Genomic DNA, 13,716 nt, shown 5'->3' on the forward strand with positions numbered 1-13,716 from the left:
TAACAACTAGGGACACATGACAAGTGTTCCTTTATTTCTCTGGAGCATTCTGTTTTTCTGCCTTATAGTCTTGAATATCTATAGAAACTCCATGGAATGTTTAGGATATCCTTGCTTTTAGGAACTGTGCATATAAATCGGATGAACATCCAAATTAGAAGTTGTATTTTGCTTTCAGCGAGATGGATATGAATTTCCTTTTTTAAACTGCCAGCTAACTTGCACAAAAGTTTGTGCAACAAGCCGCCACCACCCCTGACTCCAGAGGAAATTAAATCAGGACTAAACAGAAGATTTTTGGGGGGAGGGGCTGGGAGAGAATAGGCCATACAAATTTATTTATTTATTTATTTATTGTACTTATACACCGCCCCATAGCCAAAACTGTCTGGATGGTTTACAGTAACTAAAAACATTAAAACAAATATACAAATTTAAAAACACATCTTTTAAAAACAATTTAAAAATTTAAAACAATTTAAAACACATGCTAAAATGCCTGGGAGAAGAGGAAAGTCTTGACCTGGCGCTAAAAAGATAACAGTGTTGGCGCCAGGTGCACCTCGTCACGGAAATCATTCCATAATTTGGGGGCCACCACTGAGGAGGCCCTCTCCCTTGTTGCCATCCTCCGAGCTTCCCTCCGAGTAGGCACCCAAAGGAGGGCCTTTGATCTTGAACGTAGTGTATGGGTGGGTTCGTATCAGGAGGTGTTCCATCAGGTACGGTAGTATGGTAGTTCCCACACAATCTAGATCTATTTCAATTTTTTTGCCCCGAAAAGCTCTTCTTGAGAAACTGGTTTCATTCCAAAAATAAAAGCTCATTGCAGATTGATTCTGCATTACGGTTGCCAGGTTCAGGGCCTGACACTGATCCTGCATCTTTAGGAGAAGAAAAAGTCAGCCAAGTGCAGGTGTTCTTGCAACACTGTAATGGGAAAAACTGCAAGGTGGAATCCTCCCTTCCCCCTGCACAACTTTTAAAGATACAGAAGACCTCTTGGAGACCAGGCCTGTCCCCTAACAAGGCACTTTTGCAAACATTGCTTAGTTGGAAACTGCATCAGAAAATTCTGATAATTGTGAATTTTGAAAGAAGGCTCCTGCTGGGAGGAAGGGCGGGATATAAATCAAATAATAAATAAATAAATTTCATGTTGTTTTGGAAAGTGTGGCTTTGATAAATTCAGCTTTAAATGTGAACTGAATAAAATTTCTTGTACATCCCTACCCTGCATTGTGTCCATATGACGGCCCAGGCAATGGGGGGGGTATATCCACACCTGCTCAATGACATTGTGGGTGGGTATATACCAAGATTGCAATCACCACTTCCTTCTGTGTTCACCTGGGCAGGTGCAGGGAGGAAAAGGTACGACCTAATCAAGGGGAGGGTTTTCAAATGTGTATCAAGTAACCTCACACACCCTTATGGAACTAGAATCAATCTAGATTTAAAGAAGTATGTTGAGGATGAACATGAATGATTCCTGATTGAGAAAAACTATATTTTTGCACAATGAACAGGTTAGTGTGTACACAGCCATAGTCCCTGCATGCAAATATTAAAGTAGCATGTCAGAGAAACACACTTGAAAGCTAGTATTTTCTATAAAACAAGAGCTGTTCAGTTTCTCAGATGTGGGTTGTTGGACATATTACAGAGCTTGGAAAAGTTACTTTTTTGAACTACAACTCCCATCAGCCCCAGCTAGCATGGCCACTGGATTGGGCTGATGGGAGCTGTAGTTCAAAAAAGTAACTTTTCCAAGCTCTGCTGGGTTCCTTACATAAAAATGTTATGTGAGGACTTTGTGTCACTGTCCTGGTTCAGATAGTTTAGCATGTTGAGTTTGTATAACTATAGTTAGCATGCTGAGAATTCATCACAATCTTCTGAAAATGGGCAGACCCTCCAAAAGGTATTCAACGTGACATCTCTCTCTCTCTCTCACACACACACACACACACACACACACTCACACTCACACTCACTCTCACACTCACGCACAGCATGACCCCACAAAGTTCTTTGGCCCACCTTTTACACTGAAATCTGACACAATTGTTTTCTACTACTATAGGAGCAATTCAAGTATTAAGCATCAGAAACCTTCCCACCCAGCTCCCTTGTTGTTGCAAAGCTTAAGCCTTTGAATAGATGTTTCACTAAATAACAAGCAAGTTCTCAAGTATTTCCAAATCTGTTTAACCCTACTGGATGTGGTAACTCTCAAGAGAGATGCAGTGAGCCGTCACAGAACGTTAGACAGGAACAATCCTTGCTACACACATTTGTCTACTAATAGATTTATGAAGCCCAGCAGCTGTGGTATATAGCAGGGGCATTTCTCTCCTGTCATGTTATGCTTCCTCTGCTGTGATAGCTTATAAAGATTGCTGGGTTGGTTGTGGGGGAAGAGGCTGCTACTGCGGTGCTCTGAAGATGTTGATCCTCCTGGAGAACCAAAATGCTGTAAACAAAACAAGCATAATCTTTGGAATGAGAATAAGCATAACTGCTCTCCAAGGAGAGGAAGGATAAATTAGTGCAGGTTTAATTTAAATGGAAGTAATGTGCAGGTGGCCTGCCAGAAGTGGTTCTAAAAGGTAAACATATGCATGCTGGTTTATTTTTCTGGTGTAATGACTAATCAGTCCAATCAGCAGATACTTGTGCATTGATGAACACACTCTCACATACAGATCCAGCATGCAGTAGCCAGGGCTGCATATGCATACCCCCATCAGATTGTGTGCAACAGCGTCAAACAGCTGTTGTGGGGGGGAGCAGTGGGAACTATATCCCAGCCCTAATATAGCCAATGAGCATTATCACAGGGGGTACAGGTGCAAAGCTTAGGGCAGTGGTTCCTAACCTGGGGCCCATGACCCCTAGGGAGCCACACAGTAATCCAGTGGGGGCCGCAAACAGTAAAGAAATGAACTTTTTTAAAGTCTCCACTCCCTGGACACTGTGTGCTCCCCACTGCTGCTGCAAATGACACCTCCCCCTTGCTCCACAAGAGAGAGGAGGACTTTTGCTGAAGCACCAGAGCATCTTTCAGGCACGCCAACAGCAGGCATCTGCCTATAAAACATGTGGCAGACACCAAAGGAGGCTGAGGGTAGAGCGACCAGGAAGAAGAGGGGATTAGTGTCACCGACTCCCATCTCCTCGCACTGCCGCTGCTGTTGTCACCCTTATACAGAACGAGAGGAGAGGGCTTTTAGTGAAGCAAAAAGACACAAGGCTGCAAGGAAAGGCTGCTTTCTCTCTTCCTTCCTGGCAGCCAGCCTGTCTGCCTTTCTTGGCTCCTGATTCACTGCCCAGATCTTGCCTTTGGCCCAGAGGGAGCCAAGGAGCAGTGAGAAAGCTCAGGACTTGCTTGTCCCCCATTTCTGAGGCTAAGTGTGTATGCCAGCATCCCCCCTTTCTTCCATCTCCACTCTGCCCCCCAATCTCTCTCTCCAAGATGCTGTGGCAGTTCAGGGCGCTCCCCTCCCACCTGCCCAAATGCATGCCTGCCTGCAAATCCTTGCAGGAGGGCAGGTGTGTTTGTGTGTGTACGTGCACTGATCTGTCTTCTGCTCCACTCTCATTCCCCAAGTGCATGCTAACCAAGCCATCAGTTCTGATGATCATCCCAAGGCCTACAAGCACCAACCCTGCTACACAATCTAACCACCCTTTTGTCTTCACAATCTAGCATCCCCACCAATACCACATTGCTGCTTCTTTTATTATTATTATTATTATTAAAAAGCTCAGCAAGTTGGCTGAGTTCCACATACTGCTGAAATATATATATATATATATTTATGATTGCATTTATACCCCACCTTTCCTCCAAGTTGCTCAAGGTGGTGCACATGGTTCCTCCGCTTTCCATTTTATCCTTACACCAACCCTATGAGATAGGTCAGGCTAAGAGACTGTTTCTTAGTCCAACACTGTAACCCACTGGTGCTGGGAGACAGGACTGTACATCTTCAGACTGTGGGGGGGGGAGATACCAATTTGATGAACGTTTGCATTAAGAAAGCAACACTTCCCTGTTTGCAGGGAGCTTTGTATGGAAAGGGATACTTCGAGATGTGATTTTGCCACACACCATTTTTTCAATTAACAGAGACTAAAATTACAATTAGCATGGGGGGGGTCACAAAAAAATTTGAGCTTATAAAGGGGGTCCGATACTCATAAAGGTTGGGAACCACTGGCCTAGGGTACTGGAGCAGGAAAGGATGGTCAGGCACAGCACCCATTTGTGTATGCAGTTCCTCATCAAGCTAGGGGTTGCCTCATCAAGCTGAGAAGCCTCCACAGGATTAGAACAATGTGAAAGAGTTCAGTCTTTCATCCCTGTGCTGATATGGCAATGAATGTTGGCACTGAGGGTTTACAATGTTTACAGATGAATTAAGGGAATAGGATTGGAGGGAATGGGAAAGCACCAAGAGTCAATGTGCTATATTGTAAGGGCCATGATCCTAAATAGATTATTATGAAATAAGATTTACTGAGGTGTAGTCAGCTAAGTCCTGTTCAGAGTAGATTCATTGAAATTAATTAACCTAAGTTAGTCATGTTTATTAACTTCAGTGGGTCTACTCTAATAGGACTAGCATTGATTACCACCCACTGAAGGCAGTGTTCTAAGAGATGGTGGTTCAAGAATTTACCATTTGTGTGACATATCCCTGAGTTAAGCTTACCTGAGTAAATTTCTGCTGAGTCAGGAGCTCACTGTTACTGCCTTGTGATGACTCTGTGGTTTTGGAGGCTGGAGAAATGGACCTCTATAATTCATAGAGTTTCTTTTAAAAGCTGACGATTTAATGATCTCAATTTGATTCCACATCTTTCACAATCATTCTGTCATGTGGAGACTTTGTTTACTTTTCCATGTTTTTGCAGATTCTGTTCTTGCTGTTGTAAGTGGGTTGTATCCAGGACTTCTCAAAAGACCCATTGAAATTAAAGGACATGATTAACTTAAGTCCATTAATTTCCATGGGCTTACTTTGGCTAGAACTTAGCTGGATACAGCCCAGTATGTTTAAGATTGGTGTTTTAATTTTTTTTAAGGCACACCAGCAGTTCTGCTTTCAATTGAAACATTCCATTAATTATTCCCAGTGCCATCCTCCAATATCTAATTATACTTTTTACATTCATTTCTGTCTGACCTCACTACTTACAGTTCCCTGTGAGAACAGATGCCACCTGCCAAATGAGTACAATACCTTATGAATCTGATGAAATACGCTCCAGACCACAAAAACATACACCCTAAAAATTCATCAGACTTTAAGTTGCCACAAAAGACAACTGTTATATTTGGTGCAACACAGAGTAACAGCCCTTTGGAAAGAGCCACAGTAGCAGTACCTTTTTCCTTCTTATACTCTTACCAGTGAGTCATTTGCACTTCTTCCACTGCTCCTAGTAGGTAAATTGTGCAGTCCTGTTTTATATTCTCATTACAATGCTACGGACAAGCTGTTGGTATTCTTGATATTACAGAGATATGTGTGGTCAAAGATCTCCTTTTGGCCCAGCCTTACCTCTGTACCAAATAAATATATCCATTAATTGCTTTAATTCTACCAACAGTCTTGCCTCTGGCAGCAGGAAGTACAGGACAAACTGAGATTTGTTGAGGAAATTTGACTAGGGTGTCTCAGAACAATTAAATGGTCAATTTAAATCAGACATGATTGTCCCAAACATCATTACCTTTCAAGGGCTTTATAACTGAACATTTGAGCCCTGAACTGACAGCGAGGGTTAGCTTGAAGGCTTGTTTAATTTGATTATTCTTTCTTTCTTTTCTTTCTTTGTAAATTGAGACCAGTGTAGCAAAAACAAAGACAAATGCTACAAATGTCAATGGACATGCTCAAGCCAAAGTCAAGCACTTTGAAGCTGCACTGATTTCTGCTGTGCAGAGTTAAGCACAAGCTAAACTCTCCCATTGAAATCAATCAGCATAAAAGTGTTTAACATTGGCAGAATTGTGTTGCAAATATCACCTTTCAGAACCTGCAAGCTCCCTTTGCACAGAGGATGAGTGGGAATGGTAGAGCCAAAGTCCTGGATCTATTGTTTTAAAATTAATGCATTATCATGGGGGCTGCAGTTCTCTGCCCACCGACCAGGGAGTAGGCCCCACTGAATACAGTGGGACTTTCTTCTGTGTAAACACGCACAACATTGTGCTATTAAAGAAATCCCAGCTGAGTTCTGCAATGACATCCAGGGACAACACTCTCTGTTAGTTCAATTAACCCGAAGCCCAAATGTTGCTGCTAACTTACTTTTTTTTTTTTTTTCAATAATTTTTATTCAGATTTTCATAAAACATACAAGACAAAATCATAAAACATTCAAAGACAAAAAACAAAATCAAAAATAGTTAAACAAAAAGAAAAAAAGAAAAAAAAAACAAAAATAAAAAATAAAGAGTAAAATATTGACTTCCCATTTGTCAAAGATCAAATCAGTTATAAGTCTATAATATATAACAATCCTGTCTCTTAAGTCATATTATAAAATCACTTTCCTCCAGTAGTTATCTTACTTAATCATCAAATCTCATAAACATTACTTTATTCTTTCCACAAAAAGTCAAAGAGAGGTTTCAATTCTTTAAGAAATATATCTATCAATTTTTTTTTCCAGATAAGCATATCGATTAATCCATCTCATTACTAATTATGATAATCTTATTGTCATAACCATAGTCAAAATAAACATTTCAATTAATCCATCACATCAGAATCTGTTAGGTTCAATAATTTCAGTAGCCATTGTTCTATTATCTCTATTAGTTCCATTTTCCATCTTCCATCTTCAGTAGTCTTGTTAAGTCCAGTAATTTCAATATCCAATCTTCCATTATCAGTATTCCATAATAATCTTGCTGTCAAAGCCATAGTCATATAGTAAGAGTCTGATGGGAATTACCTCTATCCCAAATATTTTCTTGCCATCCATTCTGAATAGGTTGCTGAAATACTGCTGTAAAATCATATCTCTGTTCTTTTTTTCAAAATACACTGGGTCATCTCTTAAAAGTTTTTCCATTGTCACATGGCTGCAGTTAATTCCATAGATTTTCTCTATATTGGGCTCCATCACATCATTCCAGTCCAGAAGATTATCCATGCCATTGATAACTTTATCTCTAGAATCTTCATTCATTTCTTCAGAGATAACATTGAGTTCCAAACAATAGATTTTATTTCTAAAGTCCATAGACTCCAAATCTTGTTCCTGTTCCACGTTGGTTCCAATCTCCGGGATCTCCTCTCTCACAGGGACCCCTATTCCAGTCTCCAGGGTCTCCTCTCTCACAGGGACCCCTGTTCCAATCTCCGGGGTCTCCTCTCTCACAGGGACCCCTTCCAGGGTCACCTCTCTCACAGGGACCCTTATATCTTTAATCTCCTGCTTCATTTTACTCAATTCAATTTTCATTATCTCAATCTCATCCATTATTTTCTGAAACATAGTTATTTCCAGATTTTCAGCCACTTTCTTAATTGCCATTTTAAAAGAAAAATATAGGAAAACCACTTCTTATTTCAGCAACAATTGGGTTAATTCTCCAAACTTGGTGACATCACAGTATAAACAGAGCAGACAGCCTTATCTCTCCAATAGTTAAGTAAACAAAATGCAGTTCCCAGGATCGAAACAATTAATGGCAATCGTCAAGAAACAGATTCGTCAAAATAAAATAGACCAAAAAGAGAGTAGTCTCAAAACAGTATAATATTTTTCAAAATAAAAATCTGGAATAGAAATCCCTCTTCTGTGTATATCTTTAGAATGCAAATCCAGGACAGCTTTTTGCAACAAAAACAGAGATAAGCTATTAATTAGTGCGTAGCAGAGAGAAGTTATGGCTCCCCAGTGAGATGTCAAAAACCGATCAATCTGGCAAATCTCTTTTAAACAGCAACAATTTAAGTCAAGTAAAAGAAAAATATAGAAAGAAGGGTGCTTGCCTGTTAGTGCGTTCTCTCTTAGAAGATAAGATGAACGTTCGCTTTTCCAGATAGAGCTTGCTGTTGAAAATCCGTCCCACCTTCGTCGGCTGGACCTCGTCCCATAAATTAATGAGATCTGGTCGTCCCAACAAAAATAGGCTTTGAGGTTAATCTCTTCGTTTCTCCCTACCCGGGAGAAGTTTAATCAGTCAAAAAAAAAAGAAAAAACTGACTGATATATCTGAATAAGCTTCTTTTGAGGCAGGAGCCCGTCTCAAAAGCAGGCACAGGCTAAGTCACCCTTCCCGGAAGTCGCTGCTAACTTACTTATGCCTCACTTAGGATTAGCCTTTCACTGAAGTTGCTGGCTCTCTCCCTCTCTTCTCACCTTCCCTGGGACCACCTTTGCTATCTTCAATTATTATGCCGATTATCGGTTCTTTCTCCTGAGCAGTAGAAAGATGAGATCCTGAGCAAAATCCCTTCCAAGTATGACAAAGAATCATGCTAGTGGTCGCCTAAGGAATCAAGTATAAAGACAAAGCCCAAGACCACACTCCCTCCCTGTCAGGGAGCTGAAGTTATTTGTGGCTCAGACCACTAGATGCTGCCGCCACCATACTCTTCTCGCACCTTGGGGTAGGAGTGTTACACCAAGACTAGGAGTTGGCTTAATTACAGAGATGAGTCTCCAGCTTGCACATCTTCCTTTCTGGGAAGCAGGACTGCTTGTTTGTCTCAATTCTTCACTAGACACGAATATGTAGTGTGGAAGGGAAGGGACAATGGGAGACAAATCAGGGGTGGGGGCCTTAGCCCAGGGGTCTGTGTATGCAGATGTAGAAACTGATGGCACATGTTTGGAATGTAGCTAGCTGTACAAAGGTAAGATTTACATCTATTGCTCTGCCTGCTTTTGCTTCCGGCCCCACCCATTTTTGCCTTTGACTCCACCCATCACTGGCATGCAGCCCCTGGGAAGTTGCCTACCAGGAAGTGTGCCTTCAAATGAAAAAGGTTTCCCCACCCCTGGAATACTGGGACCGTATTGGTGTTTATGGTCTTTTGCACCCAGGTGGCCAGGCACAGCCAATCACAGGAGTTTCATGTACTCAGGGAAGTGAGCTTTGCATCGTTGGTGAAGTTGGGAGATGTGGCTGTTGAAGTGTCAACGACTGCTTCAGTTGTTCAACTTCTCTGCTAGATGGCAAGGTTTGCTGTGCTTGTGTATTCAGTTTTGGTGGAGGGGAGATATGAACATGATGGAGGACTAGGGACATTGGGTATTTTAAAGGGACGTTATTGGGGTGGGCAGGCTTGTGACAGCATAGAGGTAAGGTCAGTTGGTCATATCAAAACTAAAACACATGCCCTCTGAGAAGTGTTCCCAGTGATTGACTGCAATCACTTGTTCTTGATGCACATGTTGAGTCCCTTCCCACCTGTTATTTCAGTGACAGATACACCCTTTTGTATCCAGTCTCTCTCCCACATGCTTTGGTTCCTGACTCCTTCTGTTAATTCTTCCTTTATTTTAATGGCATTAATTTGTTTCCTTCCTTGCAGCTCCAGCTTTTTTCAGTGTATTTTCCTGAGTGCTATCAAACTGCTCTTTAATCTTATTTTGTCTTTCACCAGAAAAGCCTACCTTCCCCTTATGGTCATATTATTTCAAGGATGCTGATGTTACTTAGCCTTCATGTAGGACATTAAAAGTGTTCAAAGTCTTTCATGTTCATTATCTCAGTAATCCTTACAATAGAGAGGAAGAGGAGGTTAGTGATATCTCTTTTGGGGGCAGGGGTTTAAGTATGAAAAAAAGTGGCTTCCCTATGGTTGAGATGAAACTTGATTCAGGGTCCTCACAGTTCACACCCTTCACACTTTTAGCCACTATGTTGCACTGCGCCATCTTTTGGTAACGAGTAAAGGTCACCCTGAAATTTCAAATCATCCAACTGAGTAGACCTTGGTATATCACATTTGTTGTTGTTGTTATATGCCTTCAAGCCGATTATGACTTATGGCGACCCTATGAATCTTTTGGATATATTCATAGAGTTTTCATGGTAAGAGGTATTCAGAGGTGGTTTACCATTGCCTTCCTCTAAGCCTATGGCACCTGGTATTCCCAGGTGGTCTCCCATCCAAGTACTAACCAGGCCTGACCCTGCTTAGCTTCCAAGATCAGACAAGTTTGGGCATGTTCAGGGTAGTATGGCTGTAGCCATATCACATTTAATTACTGTTATCCTCCCTTGTTTTATCGGATAATCTGTCCCCTAAATCTGGTTAGCTGACGTTTGCTCAGATGCAAACAAGCTATTATTTGGATATAGATTTACAAAGGTGTGCTCAAGACCAGCTTCCATGTTGGCCCATCTTTTTTCATTCTATTTCCAAAGATGACTTAGCTTGTTCAATTTTTGGTCATGATTTATTTATTTATTTATTTAAAACCTTTTTTACCTCACTCTTCAGCTGAAAAGGCTCCCAGGGTGGCTTGCAAACTATTAATAAAAACAACAAATAAAGAGGAGGAGGCACCCAGTGCCAGCTGAATGGGAAAGAGTTGCAGTAGGAATGCACACTCCCTATGATCAGACCACAGTAAAGCAGGCCCTATGCTGCTGCATTCACCTCTCTCCTCTTTCTCTCTGTATGTATTTAGGAGGCCCTACTCTGATGGAAAAAACCCAGAGTTCCAATTCATAGTTTTCTTCTCCTTTATCATTGTTGTATTCATCTTGAATCTTCTGCAATTAATTTACGTCAGCATAAAGAAAATGCAGAGCTGGTGCTGGAGAACAAAGCATCCTCATTTGACTGAGCTAATACTTAATCCACCTGTGTGGAACTGGAATACACCATTGGGACTTTTCAGCCATAACAGGCAAGTTGTCATTCCATCCATCTTTGTTCTGTCTGTCGCACAGTGAGATAAAATACAGATGCCTGATTCCGAGTCAGAAATTGACTTCATCTTTGAAAGGCAAGTAGAAAAGTGTTCATCATTCTCCCCCCCCCCAAAAGAGCTTCATTCCCAAGAGGTCTGATATCACAAAGTTTGCCTGCCCTTCAGTTAGGCAGTCACTTTGGATGCCTCAGTTCTATCCATGTTATATTTAGCATCAACTGGTTGCTTCCTTTATTTCTCTGCCCAAATGATTAAACATGCTGACACAAAGAAATCCAAGGCATTAATAAATCAAGAAACTCTACATGTCTAAGTTGCTTTTCAATGAGGTCAAATCCTTACTAACTGCAAGAGTTCTGCAGGGAATAAGACATTCATTTGCAATGCATTATCTGGGCTCATCACAGGTAGTTTACACTAACCTTTCCAAGAAAGAGAAAAATAATTAAAGTTGAATTACTTCATTCATAATTCAGAGTGCTTCAGTGAGGACTTCATTTATTAAGGACATTGTGGAGAGTCTCTCAGATCTACTGATAAAATGGGATCACATTTGCTTGACCACTCCTTGGAAAATGCTTTTGAATGCTCTTTTTAGGCTACCAGGTACTTTTCACATTCTACTGGTATAGCTCTAGCATAGCCTGAAATAAGAAAAGGAGCCTTGAGATATCTCCTCAAACAGAAACTGTGCAGTGCCTGTTCACCACTACTAGGCTCCATGCACACACGACTACAATATTGTAATCTGAATCCCCCCCCATTATTGTATCATCTATTCCTGGAGGAGTTAGGCCCTCACCCTAATTGAAACCAGGGATGAGGAACCTGTGGCCCTCGCCCTCCAACTGTCTTTTCCTGAATAGCCAGCTATGAACTGAGAAGTGAACATTTTAATTCACTTGCTCTTTGTCTCTGAAGACCTTTCTGCTCAGGGACAAATTTTAGTGTATCTATCTGTGAACTACTTCTCACTCTTTTTCCTCCAGTGCTACTCTAAATGGTGTAATAAGCAAGCCACTAAGTAGAAATTGTGCCAATGAATTCATTGTCTCCTTGTATAGCAACAGAAATGTGAAGATTAATTGTCTCAGGATCATATCAGCCAATCTGATAAAATGTTATTAGGATTATCAGGGGAGTGGTAATAAAGCTCTATGAGGAGAGACTAAAAGAACTGGTCATGTTTAGCCTTGAGAAGAGAAGACTGAGGAGAAATATGATAGCACTCCTCAAGTACTTGAAAGGTTGTCACAAAGAAGAGGGGCAGGATCTCTTCTCAATCATCCAAGAGTGCAGGACATAGAAAAAAGGGCTCAAGTTACAGAAAGCCACATTTCGGCTGAACATCAGGAAAAACTTCCTAACTATTAGAACAGTATGACAATGGAACTAATTCCCTAGGGAAGTAATGGGCTTCCAATACTGGAGGTATTCAAAAGGCTGCTGGACAGCCATCTGTTGGGTATGTTTTAATTTGGTTTCCTGCACCAAGCAGGGTGTTGGATTTGATGGCCTTATAGACCTCTTCCAACTCTCCTATTCTATGATTCTATGTATTCAAAGTGTCCTCTTTGGAAATAATAATATTAACCTACCAGCCCACACTGCAGTAACATTGATGGCTTCTGAAATGAATGGGATTTACAATATAATCCTAGCTGTGTCTACTCAGAAGTGCTGAAGAGTGAAATGGGGCACTCTGCTAGGTAAGTGTCTATAGTAGGGGTGAGGGACCTATCGCCGTCCAGATGCTATTGGACCCCAACTCCCATTATCCCCAGTCTTCATAGCCAATGGTCAGGGGTGAAAAGAGTGTTTAACCCAAAAACATCTGGAGGGCCACAGGTTCCCCATCCCCAGTGTATAGAAATGCAGCCATAGTTAAATAGTACTGAAGGCTGCACACTAAAAGTAAAACAAGATTATAGAGAAAGCCAAAAGCGAATTGATACAGCAAAAATGAGCCATTCAAAAATAACATTTGGGGTGTTCAAAATAATCAAGTCATACAAAAGTCGGATTATGTTAGGTGATATTTAAAAAAACCTGACTGATATCAAAGTAAAAACTAATTTCAGTAGTCCAAGCTCCCCTAGAAGCCAGACCCTGGTAAGGATGTTAAGGATGGTGATGCCAGAAATATCCAGTGTGACATTCTTAACAGGGACTTTATTGGGGCAAAGCTTCATAAAACATTTGGCCTGAAAGTTTCATCACAGCACAGAATTATTGAATTTAAGCTTCAAAAATAATCTTCTATCTAGATTTATCACTGCAATGAGACTCAGCCCCATATTTATTTATTTTATTTTATTATTAAATTTCTATACCACCCCATAGCCGAAGCTCTCTGGGCGGTGTACAAACTAAAACTTCCATCTACAATTAAAACACATATTTAAACAATTTTAAAACTACATCCAAATTTCAAAATTGTAAACATTTTAAGACAGACAAAAACACATATTAAAATACTAAATACTAAAATACTAAAATGCTAAAATGCCTGGGAGAAGAGGAAAGTTTTAACCTGGCGCCGAAAGGATAGTAATGTTGGCGCCAGGCGTGCCTCGTCAGGAAGATCATTCCACAATTTGGCGGGCCACCACTGAGAAGGCCCTCTTTCTTGTTGTCATCCTCCGAGCCTCCCTCTGAGGAGGCACCCGGAGGAGGGCCTTCGATGTTGAGCGCAGTGTATGGGTAGGTTCATATCGGGAGAGGCGTTCCATCAGGTAGTGTGGTCCCAAGCCGTGTAAGGCTTTATAGGTTAAAACCAGCACTTTGAATCGAGCC

At 41.1% G+C, this 13,716-nt stretch overlaps 1 protein-coding gene and 1 pseudogene across 2 annotated transcripts in view; one reads left to right on the top strand and one right to left on the bottom strand.

Annotated features, from left to right (window-relative positions):
• Positions 1–13,716, top strand: part of KCNIP1 (potassium voltage-gated channel interacting protein 1) — a 161,781-nt gene that overhangs the window by 101,034 nt on the left and 47,031 nt on the right. The window lies entirely within an intron of this gene.
• Positions 10,114–10,232, bottom strand: LOC133382715 (5S ribosomal RNA; annotated as a pseudogene).

This window comes from Rhineura floridana, chromosome 3 (assembly GCF_030035675.1).
Source record: "Rhineura floridana isolate rRhiFlo1 chromosome 3, rRhiFlo1.hap2, whole genome shotgun sequence".
Taxonomy (NCBI): domain Eukaryota; kingdom Metazoa; phylum Chordata; class Lepidosauria; order Squamata; family Rhineuridae; genus Rhineura; species Rhineura floridana.